Genomic DNA, 20,536 nt, shown 5'->3' on the forward strand with positions numbered 1-20,536 from the left:
ATTCCTTCCATTGGCACCCTTTCGATGGCTATTGAAAAGTCCTGTGGAACTTGCTTCGGAGGTTAGAGTGTTGCAGACCTTGAAGTCTCCATGAAGTGTTAAAACACATTTCAGGAGAGGTCCTAGAGTAGAGTGGTTGAAGGTATGAGCCCGGAGTCAGACTGTTCTAGAGCCTAATCTCAGCTCTGCCACCTGTTGTTATGGTGACCCTGGATAGGCCACTTGACCTTTCTGAGCCAGTTTCCTTATCTATGAAATGGGGATAAAAATAGAACCTCCTTGTAGGATTCCTGTAAGAGGGTACAAATAAAGCATGTAGCCTTGCACCCAACACAGCTAAATATTATGTAACATTATTAATACTTTGTGTAGGGAACTGTGTCTCAGCATATCAGAACATGGAGTTTCTGGAGTCTCTGGGAGTGGACACAGACGGCTCAGGCAGCACCAGCTTCAGCCCCTGAATTTCACTTTTCCCGAGGTCCCTCCACAATTTCTGATATTTACCCTGATACTCACTAAGTTCCTGCTGGGGTCTAAAGCACCATGACCCATAATATCACTTCAGTTTATAACAGTTTGTAAACAGGGAAATTAAAAAATATGTTTTATTATGAAAAAGGCAGAGTTGGAGAATGCACATTCATTGTGTGACATGCCTGGGCTTCCCAACACATCTCCCTTTGAGTTGAACTTAACCACTCCAAACTTCAGGGGTAGCACTTGCCCTGGCAGATGTCCCCTACAGACGTGTAGGAAGCCCAGTGCCTCCGCCCAGTCTCCCCAGTTAGATAAATCTCTCTTCTCTCTTGGGCAGAAAAGCTGAGGAGCTTTTATGGAAGTGGATGTTTGAGCTGAGAAGCAAACACTTTCCCCTCTAACACTTCCCTCCTCCCCATCCACTAAGATAACAGAACAGCCAGGGTGCAGCTCTCACTTTTGGAGGAGGAGATTGGAGAAGTGCTGCCCCATCTTCATAGGTTCCTCCCAATCCTTCCCCCTTCTTCTTCCAGGACTACTGGAAGAGGTTTAACTTTTGGCACAAAAGACCCCAAAATGAGGTTCCCTGGTATGCCCGGCATGCTTTCCAGTGGAAAGACCCAGATGTTCTGCATTGAGATTAAATGGCCACGTAAACAGCCTCCAAGGAAAGTGACTTGGACCTATGGAACTCCAGGCACCAGCCTGCCTGGGCTTGCTCCTGGGTGACTGTTCACGAGAACGGGTATAGCTTCTTGAAGATCTTTACGTTAATTGAAACCCAACTAACTTCTTAAATGTGTTTTACCATTTAAAGAACTTAAATGGTTAATAAAACAATTTTATTACAGTGCCAATCTTTTCCCAACTGTCCCCCCACTCCATAATTTAGCAAACCCTAATCCCTCCACTGGTTATCCTAAGTAAAATTATGTTCCCAGAGCCCGGTTCCTAATCCAGGCCATATAGTCTCTGCCATCAAAGATTGGAGAAAAATCTTAGGGAAAGCAGAGAAACACTTGGTTTTTGGATGCCAGCTAGTCTAAACCAGTTGTCCAAATGTCTCAGTGGTGAGCAAAGAACTCTCCCATGAGGATGTTAATTTTGGTGCCCTATTAACTACATCTCTCTATGCACACTCCCTCTGCTTTCAGAAGGTGGCAATTGGGATATTTCCATCTGCTTGTAAAGTTGAGACAGTGCAGTGGTGACCCTGTATTATACTTTTTCTTTTGCAAGCCATTCCCTGAAACTCTGCTCTTTCTCATGCTGCTGTCAGACCCCATTCATGTGCATGTCCTCTGTCAGTTCTCAGTTGACCCTATGCCACAAGGAGTGTGAGCTCTGTCCAATGCCCCAGGCTCTAGCTGCAGTGGCTCCTGCCCTGCCTCCAGCTATGACATCACTTTGGCCTGTGAAGCACCCTTTTGTTGCAGCTGCAGAAGCATCCTTAGCAGATTCCTGAACTGAAGATGAAGGTGAGGTTTCCAAAGTTCTGGACCTTCAGGTCTCATGAGTTCTGATACCTCAGCAGTGGTCTCATTTCCAGAATTTTGCTTTTCCCCAGCTCTGCAATTGTTCATCTGTGTAATTGATATGACCTTAGTAGCAGGTAAACTCAACATGCCCTGTCTCATGCATTTCCCTGTGGTTGCAGTGTGTGCCTCTGATGGTCCACTTTCTCCTTGTTTCTGAACTCATTGCAAAATTGATTGGCTGAATTTTTAACATTTTTAACTTGCTTCTTAAATGTGTTCCTTTCCTTTTATATACCCTTGGCTGAAATCCTTCCTTTCCTTTTTCTTTTCATTTGCTATCTTACTGGCAAGGGAATTTGGTTTTCAAACACTGTCTAGATTTTATCTTGCGAGTACAGTACAGCAAAATAGACAAAGTCAAGAAGATCTGGGCCTTCCAGAATCACCCATAGTTCAAACAAATCTCGACCATATGTGTCCCTCTGAGTTGTACATCCTCTGTCAGGAGAATTTCCTTCCTCAGGCCAACATCTAGCCCAAGCCTTGACATGATCTTTAATTGCTTTCCAGTTCCCCTATATCTTCCCTGGTTCCTAATTCCATAAATTACCTTGGTGTGCACCCTCAGAGTGCATTTCTCTATACCATCTTCCCTTGAGCTTACTCAGTGCTGCCCACCTTCTCAGTTCGGCCTTCTTGGGTCTGTGTAACCACTTGGCAGGGCATTTCTGGAGTCCAAGAAGGAGTTCTTGAGTTGACCCAATTACCATCTCTGCCTGGAGCTTTGGGAATGAGCATCTATGGGGTGAGAAACCTGCAGCCTTTAGGCCACATGTGGCCTTCTAGGTCCTTAAGTGCCACCTTTTGACTGAATCCAAATTTTACAGAACAAATACTTTTATTAAAAGGAGTTCAGCAGAGAAAGATGAAGATTTTCTTGCCTCCTTTGGTGCTTAAAAAAGTACAATCTTGAAATCAGAAGGCCCAAGGTTCCCCACCCTTCTCTGTATGAGATTTCTTTGGCCCTTGCTGCTTCCTACAACCTAATAATAACTGGAACATTTCTTTCCCATCAGCTCCATCATCAAGGCTGTTGGGCCCAGGTATACCTTTGTCTCCTTTTCACACCTGTCCAGCTTGATCTCTAGGACTTACCTTCTTGGCTATCTAGATTGAACCCAGGTCTTAAACCCTACAAAAAACCCCTGCATTCTTTCTGGGCTTTATCACTCTGATTGCCCTTATTTTTCTTTCCTGCTTTGATAATAAATCTGGTATTTATAATCCACCAGTTGAATTCTTCTGTGATTTTAGAATAAGAAGGTTCCATACTTTTAAATGTCTTTCTCATCCATCATTGTTTTCTCTCCCAACCTGAGAAGCTGACATTACCCTATACCATATGGGACCCTGCCCCTTTCTTGGGAACTGATGGTATTTGCCACTGGTTAATGGATGGAGTAACAATCTGGGCCTCTGAAATCCAAATCATGGCCTGGGCTAACATATCAGTGTGAGGGAGTGATTGATTCTAGGAATGTGCATGGGGCAGCTGATCTACTCCCCCCAGCATTTCCATTTTAACGTCTAATCCTATCCATTAGTGCCTCTGTAGTCCACATGGAATTTAGCTGCTTTTCCAATTTGAAGTCCTGGTTTATGGTCCTTGCTGAGAATCACAGTAAAAGAAGCAAAAAAGTGTGTGTGCATGTATATATGTTCCTCTTACTATTGATTAAAATGTCCATAGACAGGATCTCTGCCTGCCCTGGGGTAGGCCTTCCGGGGGCCAAAGACTTTTCTTCCCGTAAGCTGATGCTTGCCTCAGTGGTACTTTCTCAAGCCAGAATCAGCCAGCAAGACCCCAGGACCAGGATTCACTAATAGACTTTGGCTGCTGGCATTTAACAGCCATTCATGCAGCCACAGCAGAAAATTCTGTAAGACCAAAGTTTTCTGAAGCACTGAAGCTTCCACCTTGGCCCTGCCAGAAACAGTGTCTCTCTGCACTATTTTGGGCTTCAAATGACAATTCCAGTGACCATCTCTGAAGCTTCCAGGCAAATCCTTTAACGTGGGATTTTGAGGGGGTAAATATTTTAATAAGTAACACCTGTGTACCCTCAGAATTTGGAATAAATTGAGAAATGACACACAGAGTCAGAGAAATGAAAATAAAAAGATCAGCTCTAGAACTGAACCAGCTGCTTGGAGTTTGTGGCTAGATGAGCTACTGCAAACTGAGATTCCTCCTCCCTCCATTCCCACCACGTTGGACTTAACCAGCCCAATCTTCAGGCTTCCCACAGCAGGGGCAGAGGAGTCTGCTACTCCTCTGAGTTTATCACATGAATGTGCAGGAAAAGTGGCTCCCCTGAGGCTGCCAGGAGGCTCTGACTTCTCCCCATCTCACTCATCAGATTCTTGACTTCCTCTCCTGAGTTTCCTAGAGGAGAAGCTTGAGGTTGAGGGTGGGTCAGAGAAATGCCCCAAGTAGAACCTCAAAGAAGGGAGAAAGTGTTCCTCCAACACCTGCCCCAGGGCACTGCTGTCCTGTCTTCAATGCTCTAGTTTCTGCCTGTTCCAAAAACCTCCAATAAATAGTAAGTTGAACAAAAGACAAAGAAAAATAACCCAGGAAGTTTAAAAAAACTTTCTGGCATACACAGTACATCCGGGCTCCTTTGTCCTGCTGCATTCTGCCAGAGCAGTGCCTACGCTCTAGCTCCAGAGAATCAGTACATCTGCCTCAGAGAACTGAGAAGAGGGTGAAACCTGGGGGTGGGCAGAGCATCATCCAGGAAAGGGTGAAAAAAATCCAGAGCTCAGAACCAGGGAGAAGAATTCAAGTGGGGTCTCATTAGGATGAGTATAGGGGCAGGACAGGATGAGGAGAGGGTTTTAGATTAAGGGTTTAAATTTCTGATATAGCAGAGGGCATGCTCTCACTGACCAGGATGGGCATAACAGTGGAACTCTTAAAGAATCTTTGTTTGATAGAGGAGTAGAGGCTGGCCAAGGTCGCAAGTGGCTGAGCTAGAATTTCGAGCCCTGTTTCCTGACTCCCAAGCCCTTGCTCATCAGGAATAGGGGACACATTTTGCCCAAACTTGACAAAGCCCCACCTGGCTCTTCCGTGTCTTTCCATCGGGCAGAGAGGTGCTAGGGGAAGCTTTGGTCTCCTGTAATGCTTCATATGCAAATATGTGTAATGCATAATTTACATGCAAATATACCTCCCTCCAGACTTTGGGTGGCATGCACATGTTCTTAAAGAACACATGCATGTATACACAAATACTCCCCCATGTTTGGAGTAGGTAAGGATCCTCCTGGCATAAGCCAAAAAGGAATAAACAAATATATGACATATAACATCATCAGTAATAGAAAAACAAATTCTGAGTTGGAATGAAGAAGAACAAAATCTTAGAACAGAAAGCAAAACCACTTGAAGAAAATGTCATAAAAACAGCATCCGCCCACTGCTTGCTGCTCTCACTCTCCTGCCTTGTCAGCTCCGGCCAGCTGGTATCTCTCTCGGCTCCACCTGCCACAGCTCCAAGGCCCTGTGTGTGATTCTCCGTCAAACCCACGGCTCAGTTCCTCCACCCTGGACCTGGGAGACTGCCACTCCTCGATGTCGCTCTTCCACGTTCATGTGACTGACCCTCCTTGTCATTCATTTCTTGTGTTTAAATATCATCTCCTATGAGGGGACATCACTGCCTGTCCAGAAACATTCTATGACACAGTATTCTGCAGATTTGTGTGAGGTGAGTGTGTGTGTGTGTGTGTGTGCACGCGTGTGTAAAAGAGGTAATCCCCAGCAGCCACCATAACTGCCCTATGTCAGGTAATTTTTCATTACTGACACTGTCATTGAAATGCTGTGCAGGGGAGGGTCACAAATCACTTTCAATGGCACCCATATGGGCAGTCCATGACTCCTAATGAACATATGTGCTCATGAGTATTAGTGGATTCCTCTCAACCCAGAATGAGGCCTCATGTGGTATACCCCAACTATGATCCAGCTAGAGGCTCAGAAGACATACTTATTTTTGACCCAAAGTTGGGAGGGGTAGATCTTATGTTTGAGGTGTAGCAGCAAAATCCTAAAGAACAATATCAGACTGTGGTGATGGACTCACTCTAGTAAGATGACATTTAATAAGAGTAATAAGGATAACCCAATGTGCTAAATGAACACAGCCCCCCCCCCCCACCAAAATCAATGGCACAAGTAGGGGATAGGGCAGACCTAGTTTAACAGAAACCCATAGGCAAAGTATTTGAAATTTTTAAAAATTTTAGAGGTTGGTTGGAAAACTGTTTTTCAAAAATTTTACCAATGTACATTATCACTAGGTTCAGGGTTTTTGACTTAGTAATCTGTTTCTAGAATACTGTCTAAGTAACTGGTAATAGATTTTGACAGAAATATATATATTTAAAAGTATTAAATTAGTGCAGCATTAAAGTAGTAAAAAAATGAGAAAACCTTATTTTCCAATAATAGAAACATTCAATAGAATATTATGCATTCATTAAATGTCATATTTGCAAAGAATATTTAATGGCAAAGCATAATCTTTTCACTTCATGATGCTGTCTTTCTAACTCAAGTTGTGCCTTTAATGATAATATTTTAGGCATCATGGAAACCCTGTAGGGAAAATTAGGGGGTAAATCATATCAGTCAGGCAATCACTTTCTTTGCCTCTGCATGAGGTCATTTCCTGAACTCTCCTAGTTTCCCTGAAGGAGATTAGGGCAAGGAAAATGCATTTGGGGATAAACGGGGTCTTTGATCAAGCATCAGCCACATGGATATGGTACCCCTGTCTTATCTAGATGGTTAGCCCACCATGGTCAGTGATCCCAAGGGGGAAAGATTCTCTGAGGCATCATCTCCTTTAATATTTATTCCTCGAATTTCCATGGTGTGCAAATTGCTTAAGAAACTATTTGTTTCCAGACGCTGTTATTTGCAGCTTGCAGTTTGCATCAATGAAATGACGCACCTGCATCCATCATCAATCCAGTGCAAACTGGGCCCTCCGGTTTTTCCTCCTGGTCTCTCCTGTGGTCATCTACAGGTCTGCTTATGGGAAAGGAGTTTGATGATACTCTCCAGCTGTATCCTCTGCTTCAATTCCCAGGCACATAAGGTAAATAGAATTCAAGAAGGACTCAAGCATCTAATGAGAAAGACACCAACGAATTCCCGGAGCAGAGTCAATTAAGAAATGCACTTAATCCTAAAATCATGCTTACAGGCTCAAGAATCAAGACATTTTCAAGATGGAAGAGAGAACTTTAGAGTCACCTCTAAAGGTTGACATTGATTAAGGAACTATTGAGGAATGGTAAGAACAGAGGCTTGGAATAAGGCTAGAACTTTTTGGAATCTAACCTCTACCACTCATCAACTATATAACCTTAGACAAGAATTTGACTCACCTGTTCCTCAAATGTTTTAAAAGTGTCATGTGAATAATAACAGTGTCTAGCTTCTAGTCCTTTTGATAGGATTTGATGAAGTCATGCTAGGTACTGGCCCACCTAATCAGTGCTTAATAACCAGAATTCCTTTTATTATTATAGAAGGAATTACAGGACCTTTAGAATCAACTAGTCTTGGGTGCACACCTTTATTCTGTTTATTAGTTTTGTTTCAGTATGTGCAACATACTAAAACTCCTGAACTTTGGTTTTCTCATTTATAAAATATGGATAAAAACCTCTTTTTTTTATAGTTGCTGTAAGGGTTATTTGGGTCACCATAGTCCTGAAATGTAGTACAGATCTGGTAAATGTTTATTATCTGCCTTTCTGCATTTCTTTGATGAGAATCCAGGTACTGTGCTACCTTATTTGATGTTAGCTCTTCAGCCATAGAATCCTTTGCTTATGTGGAGTGCCTGGTTTAAATTAGACCCCCTTTATTTACCTAGAACTCTGTTCTTGAGGGTTTCAGCCTGTGCCCCTTTTGATTCTTTGGACAAAAGTTCTAAGACAGAGTATAGTAGGAGTGCTTAGGGATATTTCCTTTAGGGTAAGAAAGAAAAATATATTCCAGATAGAGGAACAGTAATTTATCTCTTTAGAAACTCATTCAGGACAATTCTTAGGTAAAAGCTCTAAAGAGGTAAAGTATGTGCTCCCAAAGATCTTTTCTTTCAGTCCATGTTTTGCAATTTTCTGACTCTCTTTCCCCAAGAGACACATTATTATGCCTACGTTACACAAGACTTGACTCAGAGAAGAAAGACTTATTTAGACAACAGAGGTAGGCAGCAGGCAGTGGGCAAGAATGGACAGAGAAGCACTAGCATATTTGTTCAATAACATTCGTATATCAAAACTATTTTGACTGCTTATTTGATTCTAAGTTGTTGACTAAGTTACAACCTCTGCCCTTAGGAAATCCTAGTGGTGAAGAGCAGTCACAGAATAGAGTCAGGCAGAATGGTCTCTGCCAGCAAAACCAGGGTTTGTGGCAGAAAACACACCAGAAGGGCTTATTTTCAGAACCAAGGAGAGCCCCAAGGTCCCCCACAGGTTTCAGAGGGCAATCTGGTTAGAGGCTCCTGGGAAAATAGTAACTCATTGCAGGCTTAAGAGCTTGGGTTTTCTAGGACTCAGAGCTTTTTCTTTCTTTTTAGAATCTATGCTGTGTCTATTTGATAGAGCCTTGTAAGATTCTACATTTAATTCATCTTCTTTGCCAGGTTGAGTTTAAGCTAGAATAATTGTCCCCTCAACAGTCTGGGAATGTAGCTGGGGTGAAGAGGAGGGCAGAGGGATCAGCTCAGCAAACACCTAGAGGTAGGAAGCTACTTTATGCCAAGTTGGTAATGGATAAAAATCTTTTATAGTTTCAATAATTTTTTTTAAATTAAGCCTTAGGGGAAGATATTAATAACATATTAGTTCATATTATATTATCATCATTCAGTTTAATATCTCATTCTTGTTTATTTTATTTTTCCTCTTGTTCCTCAATCTCTCCATTCCCCTTCCACAGCTGTAGTCACCCACTTTAATGTGTGATATATATTCCTTAATTATGCTTGTATAATTGTGAAAAACATATAGCATTTTGAGTGTATATTTTTAAAATATATATGGTATTGCATTGTAAATTCTGTCTTTCCTTTTATTTAACTGACTATTTTGCCACTGTGTTTTTCAGACCATCCATGTTGTTGTAAGCCCATCAACTTTAGTGCTTCTTAATACTGCATACAATCTTGAAATAAGTGTTCACTATATTATATTAATCAATTCCCAATTCCCTTAGTAATAGACACTTAGGTTGGCATCAGCTTCCCATTGACACAACACTGCCAAAATATTGATGGGTCAGGTGGCAAAGGCATGCTGAATTTTAATAGATATTTCAAGGTTGATAAATCACGATTAAGTTTTGAAAACCAAAAATGTTACTCTGTATCAGCATCAACCAAGCCCAAAATATGATATATCCAAGAGATGGATATGGCATATAGTTTGAGAGTCCAGTAGGAAAATCCCAATTTTGGCGGTAGGGACTCAATTCTGCCACAATCAAAACCCTCACTTTGACTGACTAATACTTTTCTGCTGTCCCCTGGCTAGAGAGCTATTACACTGGAGTGCCCAACTCGAGTCCTCGCTCCTCCATGGAGCAACACCTTCCTACCATCTCACCCATCATACCTACCAGCTTTGTGTCTCTTTTTTCTCAGAGCCTCAATTATTGCTAAAAACTAAGTCATTAATTTCTTATTCATTCATCTCACAAACACTTACGGAATATCTACCGTGTGCCAGCTGTTGTGCTTCGTGCTGGGGACATAAAATAAATCAGGCACCACGATCCCTTTTCCATATAATCTGTGTGATTCTGTTTACATAAGCCATGTAAAAATGAGCTACAAGAATAGAAGTGTGGACAGGCAGAGCAATGCCTAAAGAAGTGGAATCATTTAAGAAGGGACGCACGAGCAGCCCTTTTCCACAGGCAGGAAGTTCCATGCTTTGCATGGGAGGCACCCATGTGTGTCTTGTTCTACAATGTGCTCCTGGCACCTGGCACAAGCATGACAGAGAGTAGACGGTCAGCAAATATTTGCTTAATGGAGAGGTGAGATGGAACACAGAAAAAAGGAAAGGCAGAGGCCATTTCAGGCAGAAAGAACCATATTTTAAAAAGTCCTGAAGTATTTGGGAATCTATGAGGAGTTCAAGATAACGTGAAAATAAGGTGTGAAGGTGGAAACTGATGAACAATGAAGCTGAGGGTCAAGTTGCAAAGGGTGTTTTGTGCTATGTTGAAGGGGTCAGATTTTATCCTGAGGACAATGGTATCTACAGAAAGATTTTTACCAAGAAAGAGAAACAATCAAATCTCCATTTTAGAAAGAGGCAGAGAAGCAGAAGATGCCTCTTGGGTAGGAAACAGGACAAACAGAAGACAGGAAAATGTTTTAGGAAGGTCTTGCAATAAGGGCTTGATTAAAAAATGATGAGAGTCTCAACCAATTTAGCAGCAGTGGGATGTGAAGAATGTAAAGGGCTGACTAGACTCTGGCCTCGTATACTACTGGAGAACAGGAGAACCTCTCAGTCATTTAACAAATGTTAGTTGAGTGTCTACTCTGGTGCTGAGGACAGAACTATTGTGCAGACAAGGCTCCTCCTCTCATGGAGAGTATTGTCTAGTCCAGGCTTCAGTTGGTAAACAATAGATGTCTGCTAGGTTCTACCCACGGGAAACACGGAGGAGTACAAGAGTAATTAGCAGAGGCACCCAGCTCGGTCTCTGTGTGGATAGACTTCCTGCAGGAAGCAGTACTAAACCTAAAGCCTAGAAAATGGGGACAATTACCCAGAAGAAAAACACTGAGAGAAAGAAAGTTACACCCATATCTGAAGATGCAGAAGTGAGAAAGAGTATGAAACATTTGAGAAAGAAACAAGTTCACTGGGCTGAGAGCACCCGGAATGAGAAGGGTCTGAGCTGAAGATTCAGAGGTATGTGTGGCTATTCCTGAAGGATCTGTCTTTAGAGCAGGCTGAGAAGCTAGGGTTTCTCCTATGAACAAGGAGAAGCCATGGAAATGTCTTGAAGAAAGGGGGGACGTGATTAGATTTGCATTCTAGATACATCACTCTGCTCCTGAGACTAGTGGATTGGAGGGTCTCAACTGGGACAGTCCTGGGAGACTGGAGTAGTGCTTTGGGTGACAGAGGGAATGGTCTGCATTGAGATGATGGCAGGGAGATTGCACAGAAGTGGAGACGCATTTCTGCTGTGGCATCAGTAGGAGCTAGCAGTCAAGTTGTTGTAGGGAAAAAGAGAAGAGAAACAAAGATGGGAGCTAAGATTTGAGGAGGAGTGACTGGATGATGCATGGTGGTGACTCTCTGCAGGGGCTTGCTGGAGGAAGCTCCAGTTCTATGGAGTGGGAATATGCTTATATGAGTGTGTGTGTGTGTGTGTGTGTGTGTGTGTGTATAACAGGGGCACCACAGTGTTTAGCTGAGGACATTTTGAATTGGAGGCACTTGGATAGCCTGAATCAGAGCTTAAGTCCAGACTAGAAACACAGATGTGTGAGCTATTGGGATAAAGACATAGATGGACCCAAGAGAATAGACAAAACCAACTACAATAAAGTAAGAATAAAAGGACCAGGAACTAGAGACAGATGGAGATAGATTGACTCATGACTAAACCCATGAAGAATTCTGGAATTTCCAGGCTTTGACTTTGCTCTTGATCACATGTAATACAGCATCCTTGGAAGAGCCAGTAGATCTCTGGCCCCCAACCTTGGTAACAGTGAGGGAAAAGGAAAAGAGGTATAAATTGATGAGGAAAGTTATATTTTTTACAAGATACCCAAGGATGAGATTCAGAGATCTACATCACTTTTGAAGGTGTAACAGCAATTTTAGATCCAATGTTCACATCAAAGTCTCAGAGGCTCCCGTGCACGGGGTCTTCCACTGCCCCAGGCTTTTGCCTGTGGTCCCATCCTATAGAGTTAGGGTTAGGGGGTGGGAATTTGGGTGGGAAACTCAAAGGATCTACATAGGCAAATAGCATCAGACTGAAAGTCTAGGAAGAAAGTTCTTCAGAAAAGTTTGCATCTTGGCCCTACTTCTTGCTTTTTTAGTATGACTCAATTTTGGTGAGAAATAAGCGTTTTGGCTAGTCCTCAAGAACAGAGCCTGTTGTGGATAAGAACTTGGGACAGCGTGCTCTCCTTTCTTCTGAAGACCGCTGTCCTCTCTTCCCAAATCTGTCTGCTCTGGCTCAGGAAGGAACACTCAGCCCAACACGTATGTGTCAGATACGCAGCACCGTGTCTGCAACAGCCGAGCCATCTGCAGGAGGCCGGATCTGCCAACTTGTCACCAGGCAGGGAAATCCATTTCACACTCGATGAAAATTCTCACATCCTCCCCCACTTACCAGTTGGAAGTTCTCCTCTCTCTGATTAAGCTTTCTGGGGGTTTATGACCAATGTAGCCATTTCTGTAAAGTTAGGGTCAAGAATTCTTATTTCACAAATTAGTCGCTTTGTGTGACAGTTGAGTATTTACTGAGGACAGTGCACATAGGTCAGGGGTGAGAAGAAATTTTATAAGGCAGAACGTTCACCTCAGGAGCTTTAAAATTAATTATGTCTGGTTCTATCCTCAGAGATTCTGGTGTAATTGGTAGAGGCTGTGGCCTGGGCATGAGGATTTTTAAATCCTCCCCAGGTGATTCTAATGTACCGTGAAGTTGGAAAGCTGCTGGTGGAGAAAAGTGCTTCTCCAACTTTAATTTGCACAGAAGTCACCTGGGCATCTTATTAAAATGAAGATTCTGATTGAGCTTATTAATTTCTAATAAATTCCTGGATGATACTGTTGTATATGGCCTGTAGACCACACTTTGCAATCTATAGCAATGCTATAGATTAGAATATTCTTCACCCTGGAATAGAGCCTTCTTGTCTGCTCAGAAGGCATTTGAGGCTCAGCTTGAGTATGCTTTGCTTCTCAAAGACCTTCTTAATTTCTTATATCATTTCCTGGGCCACAGCAGTAGTGACCACTCCTTTCTTTTGCCCTTGCTTGAACTGACACAAACCTCTACTGCAGCCCTTGGTCTTCTCTTCTCCTAGCCCTGCCCCCCTTGACTTCTAGGTGAGTTTCTGCTCCCTTTAGAGCCGCCTGTGCAGTCAGTGCTCATAACTCACCTGCTCTTTTCACCCTGACTCATTTCTCTGCATCACTGTCATGGTTATTTGTTTATTGTCTGTCTTTCCATCCTAAAATGTAAGTCCCCAAAGTAAAAGCATTCTTATCCTTTTGTTCACTGCTCTATGAGCACATGGTAGATGTTCAATATTTGTTGAATGAATTAATGAATGAATGAGCTTTAGACAGGCACCATATTCAGTGTAAGGCAATATCTAACCACAGATGATCAGACACTTGTCACTTACTGGGCTGGGGGAGAAGGGGAGTGTTATGGAAGTGGGAAGTTAGGTGGGGGAGGGCAAGGTGCAACAGAAAGGGGGACAAAGCTAAAGGAGACTGTCCAGGCACCACAGAGCAGTCCAAGCCCACCTCGCATTTTGAGAGCTGTCCACATGTTATAGGGTCTGGCTGGGGTCTAAAATCCAGGTCATGGACTGGCTAGAGAGAGACCTTCATCCTCAGGATCTGAGGAATAGTGTGGATTCTTCGAAGACTTTGAGTAAAGACCAAAGAGGGGAGGAGGCAAGCTGCCTCTTAACAGAATTTCATAGAAGCCTATGACAAATTCATTCATTCACTTCTTTACCCTTTCTATGAATATTTACAGAGCTCACTGGAGCCCCTGACTGTGTCTTGTCTGCAGACATTCAGCTGCTGGTAGGAGACACCTGTATATTTTGCATCATTGACCTTCTCTTGCCACCTGGCTGTTGTGGTCCTGTTATATAATCACATATATATATAATTAGTTATTGATAAAGAGAGAATTTGTGAATGTTCCTTTAGTTTCCATCTTTCTGCTTCAACCTTCAAATCTCCAGGAGAAAGAGATTCAGGTGTTATCTCTGGGACCAACAAGCTGTGGCTGGGGATAGCATTATATGATACAGACATGGCCCCTGGGCTTTCATCCAGTGTTGGGAGGGAGCATATTAGTAGGCTATGCAGTCATCCAAAGAGTGAGAAATTCTCAGTCCATTCCCTCGAGGAGGTTTTGGCCTGTTGGGGAATTCTTAAAGCAAAAACTTACAAAAAAACCATGATGTGTATAGCTTTATACTAAACTTATATAATTTACACTGACCTGTTTTGCATTTTCTGGGGCAGCTTTTTGATTATCCATTATTCACTGGTACTGAGAAAATTCAAAGGACCTGTGGTAGATAAGAAGGGTGTCACCAAAAGGTTCCAACTACTGAGCTTTATTCTTCCCATTGAGCCACACCTTGGGAGGAGTGATAAGTTTACTAAGGATTTCTGCCAGGCTAGGGGTGAGAAGTTGGATTGTCATAACCAGATGGGCACTGAATCCTAATATAAACTTGATAATGATGAATATTATCTACTCTTGAGTTTCCTAGGAAAAAAGAAAGAGTCTGAGACAAGGATTAAGTACTGATGCTTTATTTGGAAGTTGCAAAGTCAGGGCGGTAAAAGTGAAGAAAAGGACAGGAAGGTAGAAAGAAGGATGGCAGCAATGCAAAGCATGCATTAGCACAATGGCCGTTGCATACAATGAGCTGCATAGATGTGCAGCAGGTTGCTTGGCAGGGGATCTGCCCCACATGCTGGTCATCGTGGGATGGTGGGCTTCGTGGGGAGGTCTCATGGTAGAGCAGCTCATTGCAGGGAGGATGCAGGGATAATTTGTTAGCTGGGCTTCCTCTGTCTCTTACTTCCCCCTGAGTTAGAATTCTCACAGTACCAGTGAATGCACAATCAAAAAACTGCCCCAGAAAACATAAGACAGATGAGCACAAATTATTTGAGCGTAATATAAGGCTATACTCATCGTGGCTTATTGTAAGGTATACTTTATAATTTCCCACCAGGCTGAAAACTCCTTGAGGGAATGGACTGAAAATTTCTCCTTCTTTGGATGGCTGTGTAGGTCACAAATATGTCCCGCAACCCGTACCTGGTGAAGATCCTAGAACTTAACTATCCTGCCTGTCTGAGTTGCATCCCCTGACCTCTTTAGTGGCTGTTCAAAATGCCAGATCCTTCATCCTAAGGCATGCTGGCATTTTATTCAGTGTAGAAATGGCACAAGGAACCAGAACTTGAAGAGTGCAACTAATCAGACTGGCTATGTGGTAGTGGCCAAGACAGCGGGTGCGAGCTGTGCTCCCAGTCACTGGTTGGCCCTGGGGGCCACAGTGTGGTGTGAGAGGTAGGTAGCCATGGGCAGTGGAAGTGGTGTATGAGATCTAACTCAGTCCAAATGCTTAATACAGAAGAAATCTTAGAGAGCTTCTAGCTGTACTCCTGCATTTCACAGACAGGAAAAGCAAATCTCATTTAGGTATGCCTTGTCTGAGATCCTGAACCTTATGAAAGTCACAACTGGGATATGGATAAAAAGTTTTGTAAGTGTGGTTTTCATGGTTTTATCCTCACTAAACCAAGGGCTGTGATCACACAATGTATGGGATCTATTGTATTTCAGTAAAATAGATACCTATTATCACTTGGTAAAAGATAATATCACTTCATAGTTAAGAACATGTGCTAAGAGGGGTGGGTTGGATATACAGCAAGATTAAATTCTGGCTCTGCCACTTACTTGCTTTGGAATTTTGATGTTACCCAAACTCTTTGCATCTATATTTTCTCATTTATAAAGGTGGAACAATAGTATTACCAATTTCCTGGTGTTATTAAGAGGATTGTGAAGCCTATGTGCCTGGCACATAGTAGACACTCAATAAATCTTAAAATTAACTCTAGTTTAGTGGTATTATCATAATTTTTTCTCTGATTCAGTATAAGCCTTCGATGCCTCTGTACACCTCAAGCTTAATATATAAACATCCCTATACCCACCATCCATCCATCCACCCATCCATTCATCTATCCATATGTTTATTTTGGTAAAAGTTCAATGATGGGCCAAAATTTTGTTTTGTTTTGTTTTATCAAGCAAGGGATTCTGCTGATGTTCTTTGTTCCATTGCTCAGCACAAGCAACAAATGCATTTAAAAGAACTTTTCCTTGATCAGTGAAAAATGTAAGTTCCCAGAACAATCAGAAAAAACATGCTTCAAACGTCAAAGATACAGTAGCAATTCCATTCTTTCTATATTTTCCCAGCCTTAGCATGGATATACATATTCTTCTTTGTTCATAATGAACCAGACTCTATCAGAGACGAAGTGCCTTACTCACAGCAGAATTCACCCTGGAGTTTTCCTGGGCAGAACAGGAGGAGTGAGGAAGCAGAGGAAGGCAGGACTGACTCCTCAGGTGGACCGAGCACAGGGCCCTGCGGAGAGGTGATGTTGGCTGGATGGCTCCTCAGAGACCGGCCAAGAGTAGGATCAGAGGTAATAGGGATGGACAGGGCTTAGCCAGACAATCATTCTCTGTTGCTCACTGGTCTGAAATTTTTCCCTGAGATGTGCTTTCCAGTTATTTGTCCAGATTTCTATGATCTTAAGTGATTGCTCCCGGGTAGAAAATAGCTTGCCTTTCCCAAGTTCTGACAGCCCTTAATTCGGCCTCACTAATTCTTTTGCAGCTTGTATGGATTCCAGAGGGAAATATATGTCTGTGACTGTCTGATTTGGTGGCTGACTTCCCCAGGAAGGCCTGAGAAGCTGTATTGGAGGACCCTAATGCTGCAGAATTGCTGGAGGCAGAGACTTTTGCTTCTCATGGCTGCTTAGCTTGTGGAAGACATCAAAGCCATACCAACGGCATCTCCAAGGGATGGGCTGTCCATGCTGTTTCATCCACAGGAGCTGCAGCCCAGATGAGTGATGCGCAGGCAGAGGAACATCAGTCAAGCCCTTTTGGGACAGTATTTTGCAGCTTCCAGTAGTTACGAGTACAGGTTGGCCCAACCACCACGCCTCTCCTTTCCCGCCATTCTCAGTTTTCTTCATATAGCTCCTAAAAAATTCCTAAAATCTTTATTTGCCAAAATAATGGTTGTTTGATCATTTTGTTTGATCACGTTGCTCCATCACTAACAGTAAACAAGCGTGGCTAAGTCCCTTCATCTCTCTGTGACTCTGCTAGTTCATCTCCACAGGGGGAAGGAACGTAGAATCATGGTTACATCGCAGACTCTGGGTTCACACACAGCTCTGCTGTTCAGTAGTTAGGTAACCTCTGGAAGTTGCTCAACCTCAGTTTTCTCATCTGTAAAATGGGGAATCACAGTAGTACCTACCTCGTAGTGTTGTCGTAAGGATTAAATGCATCAATGTATGTAAAGTGCTTACAACAGTGCCAGGTGCATGGTAAACACTATGTAAACATTTGTTATTTTTAAAAATTGAGGATCCCTAGTGAAGTTTTCTCTCAGATTTAAAGGGTGAGTCATCAGCTTAGTAAATATTTTTGGCTCCTACCCAGCACTCGTTATTTTCCCTTTTCCAAAGCTCCCAAATATCTTTTGGGGAAACACTTTCAAATTCTGTCCCTACATGACAATAGAGCATAATGACAGATCACACTGGCTTCTACTCCAATGTCAGAAAAATGGCTCATTAAGTGAACTTAACAAAAATAAATTTAAAAAAATTTACATTCTTAACCAACTTGGAAAAAAATCTCTCCTCTGCTTTTTTACCAAGTTGTTTCTGATGCCCATTATAAGATGTCATATCAGAAAAGATCTGCCTTTGTTCCCATCAGGAGTCTCACTTTGTTACGGTTTCAAATGGAAACAAAGAAGCCAACCAACCAACCAACCATGAATCCAAAATCTGGAAACAGGTTTTTCTGGAGGGCATAATGATGATCTCTTTCATTCATATGAAGAAATTTACAAAGAGATTCCATATTCACTCACTGATTTTATTTTTACTACAACGTTCAGGAGTCCTATTTTTAGAAGAAGAAAATGAGCTTCTGGGAGATAAATGGAGATCCTTCAAAGCCTACTGAACCATTTCACTGGAGGAGCATGGTGAGGCCAGACTCTACATCTACTTCTTCTGACCTGGAGGATTGCTCCCTTCTTTTTGAAACACTTGCTTTATTGGTTATCCAGGAAACCCACGTTCTATTGGTTCTCCTCTCACCCCATGGCTGCTCCTCTGTGGTGCCATTGCCAGATCCTGTTCCCTTTTCTAATCTCTAAATGTTGGGGGTTCAGAACTCTCTTCTTGCTCCTCTTCCATTAGAATGTTCTTGCCACTCTCTCGTTAGGTAAACCCATTCAGTTCTATGGCTTTGCATACTGTCTACTTGCCGATATTATTAACAGCTGATGGATTTATTAATGGTATTTGCATTAGAATGAAAATTCTAAGATGGCAGGATTTTAATGGTTTTGCTCAATTCTGTATCCTCAGAGTCTAAAACAGTGCCTGGTACTAGTAGCACTGAATAAATGTGTGAAGAGTTAATGAACGCATAATTTCAAATACAAAGAAGTTGCTTCAAAATATATTGTTTCCAGCATCAGCAGTGTAGGCCAGCCAAGGCTTCTCAACCACAGCACGGTTGGCATTTGTGGCTGGATAATTCTCTGTAGCTGGGGGTAGGGGACCCTGTGCATTGTAGAGTGTTTAGCAGGATCCATGACTTCTGCCTACTAGAATCCAGCAGAAAACCTCAGTTTTGACAAACAAAAATATCTCCAAACATTGCCCAATGCTCCTGGGAGAAAGAAAAAGTCACCCTAGATTGAGAATCACTACTGATGGAAAGATCAGTTTGCTAGAAATAAAAGATTGGAGTTCGATAATAGTTTCAGCTGGGTGGCAAGTTATTTACCTTTCTGAGCCTCATCTCCCAATCTCTACATTGGGGTTAGAATACCTACCCCACAATACAGTTGTGAGGATTAAATGAATTAGTATATCCAAAAATAACTGGCATGATGTTCAGTTAGTATCAATCTCCCTCTTGGCTCGAGGGGCTGACCTGCCTCACGTGTTATGGTCTCACTACTTGTTTCAAGCCTCACTTCTCTTGGTTTTGTCTTAATAGTCCTGCTAGCTTTTAAGGTGTTAGATCCTCCCTCTTTGTCTGTTCCCAGTACCTGGGTCTTCTTATCTGCCTGTTTTTTGACCATTCTCTTATAATAATTCTTCTAGCCGCTGGCTATGTTTCCATTCAGAATTCTTCATTTAGTTCTGGAACTACAGTTCCATCTCAACTGTTTTCTCCCAGGCTTTTTCCATACTTGAACTGCTCTTATTCTGTCCCCTTTCCAGCCACCTAATTTCATGGTCTTTGATATACACAAAGACCATTACCTCTCTGGGCTCTGGACTTCCCACCTCATAAAGTGGAGGGTAAGATTACTTAGTTGTTAGATTAGAGCTGCCTTTCCCACTGGCTGTGAGACAAATATCTACCTGCCTTCTTAAAACCAGATGATCTCTAAATCCCCTTCCAATTTCAGCATTGTACGTCCAGGTTTCTAACAAGGGAGTGAAAAACAGTTAAAGAAGATAGAACTTTCAGTCAGAATTAAAGTTCACTCCTCTGCCACTGTCTGTTTTCTGATAATGGTGTGATGTAATGAATAAGGCCCAGGTTTGGGGGTCAGAAACTCGGGGCAGAATCCCTGCCCTGCTTCTCCCTAGCACTCTCAGTGTGAGCTTAGGTAGGTTAGTTGCTCTCTGAGCCCACCATGTTCTCCTGTTTTCCACCAGAAGCAACTGTTTCAAGAGTTGCACATGGTGATGTCTGGGAAGCTCCAATCAACAGCATTGGGAACCAGACGGGCCTTCACTAAATGTCATGTTCTCTTCCCTCCACCTTCCCAGCCTAGTACCTGTCTCGACTCCTTACATTATCTAGTATGAAACTGTCAACTCCTACTGGGCAAGGATTCCACTCTATCCCTCTTTACATTTCCCTATACACTATTCTAGCATGTCGCTTTTACATAGTTATCACTCAATCAAGCATCCACTGGGTTGAACAGACTTGAAATTTGATGCATTATAGGACAGGAAATAAAAATAAATCATTTAAAAATATCATTGAAAATGTTGAAAAGATATCAATAAAAAAAAAACTGAACAATGAAGATAAATTGGCCCGGGAGTTCAATACATGGTATTTTCAAATGGGCTTTGCATGGTGAGCAGTGATTTGTAAGACAGAGCTGGGTTTGGGGCAGATTGATCCATTATCTAGCAGTATCTAGAGTATCTGGCAGACAATAAATGTTCAAATAATACTACTTAATGTCACTCGGTTAATGTTTTAATGTGTTTGAGTCCTAATTATATCACTTCCAAGCAATTATTTTACTTCTCTGAGACTTGGTTTCTTAATATGTAAAATGAGAATAGTAATGAGCACACAATGAAGTAATGGAAGTAAAGAAAGTACAGTTTGTGTTACACGTCATGGG

This window comes from Eulemur rufifrons, chromosome 3, assembly GCF_041146395.1.
Source record: "Eulemur rufifrons isolate Redbay chromosome 3, OSU_ERuf_1, whole genome shotgun sequence".
NCBI classification, from domain to species: Eukaryota; Metazoa; Chordata; class Mammalia; order Primates; family Lemuridae; genus Eulemur; species Eulemur rufifrons.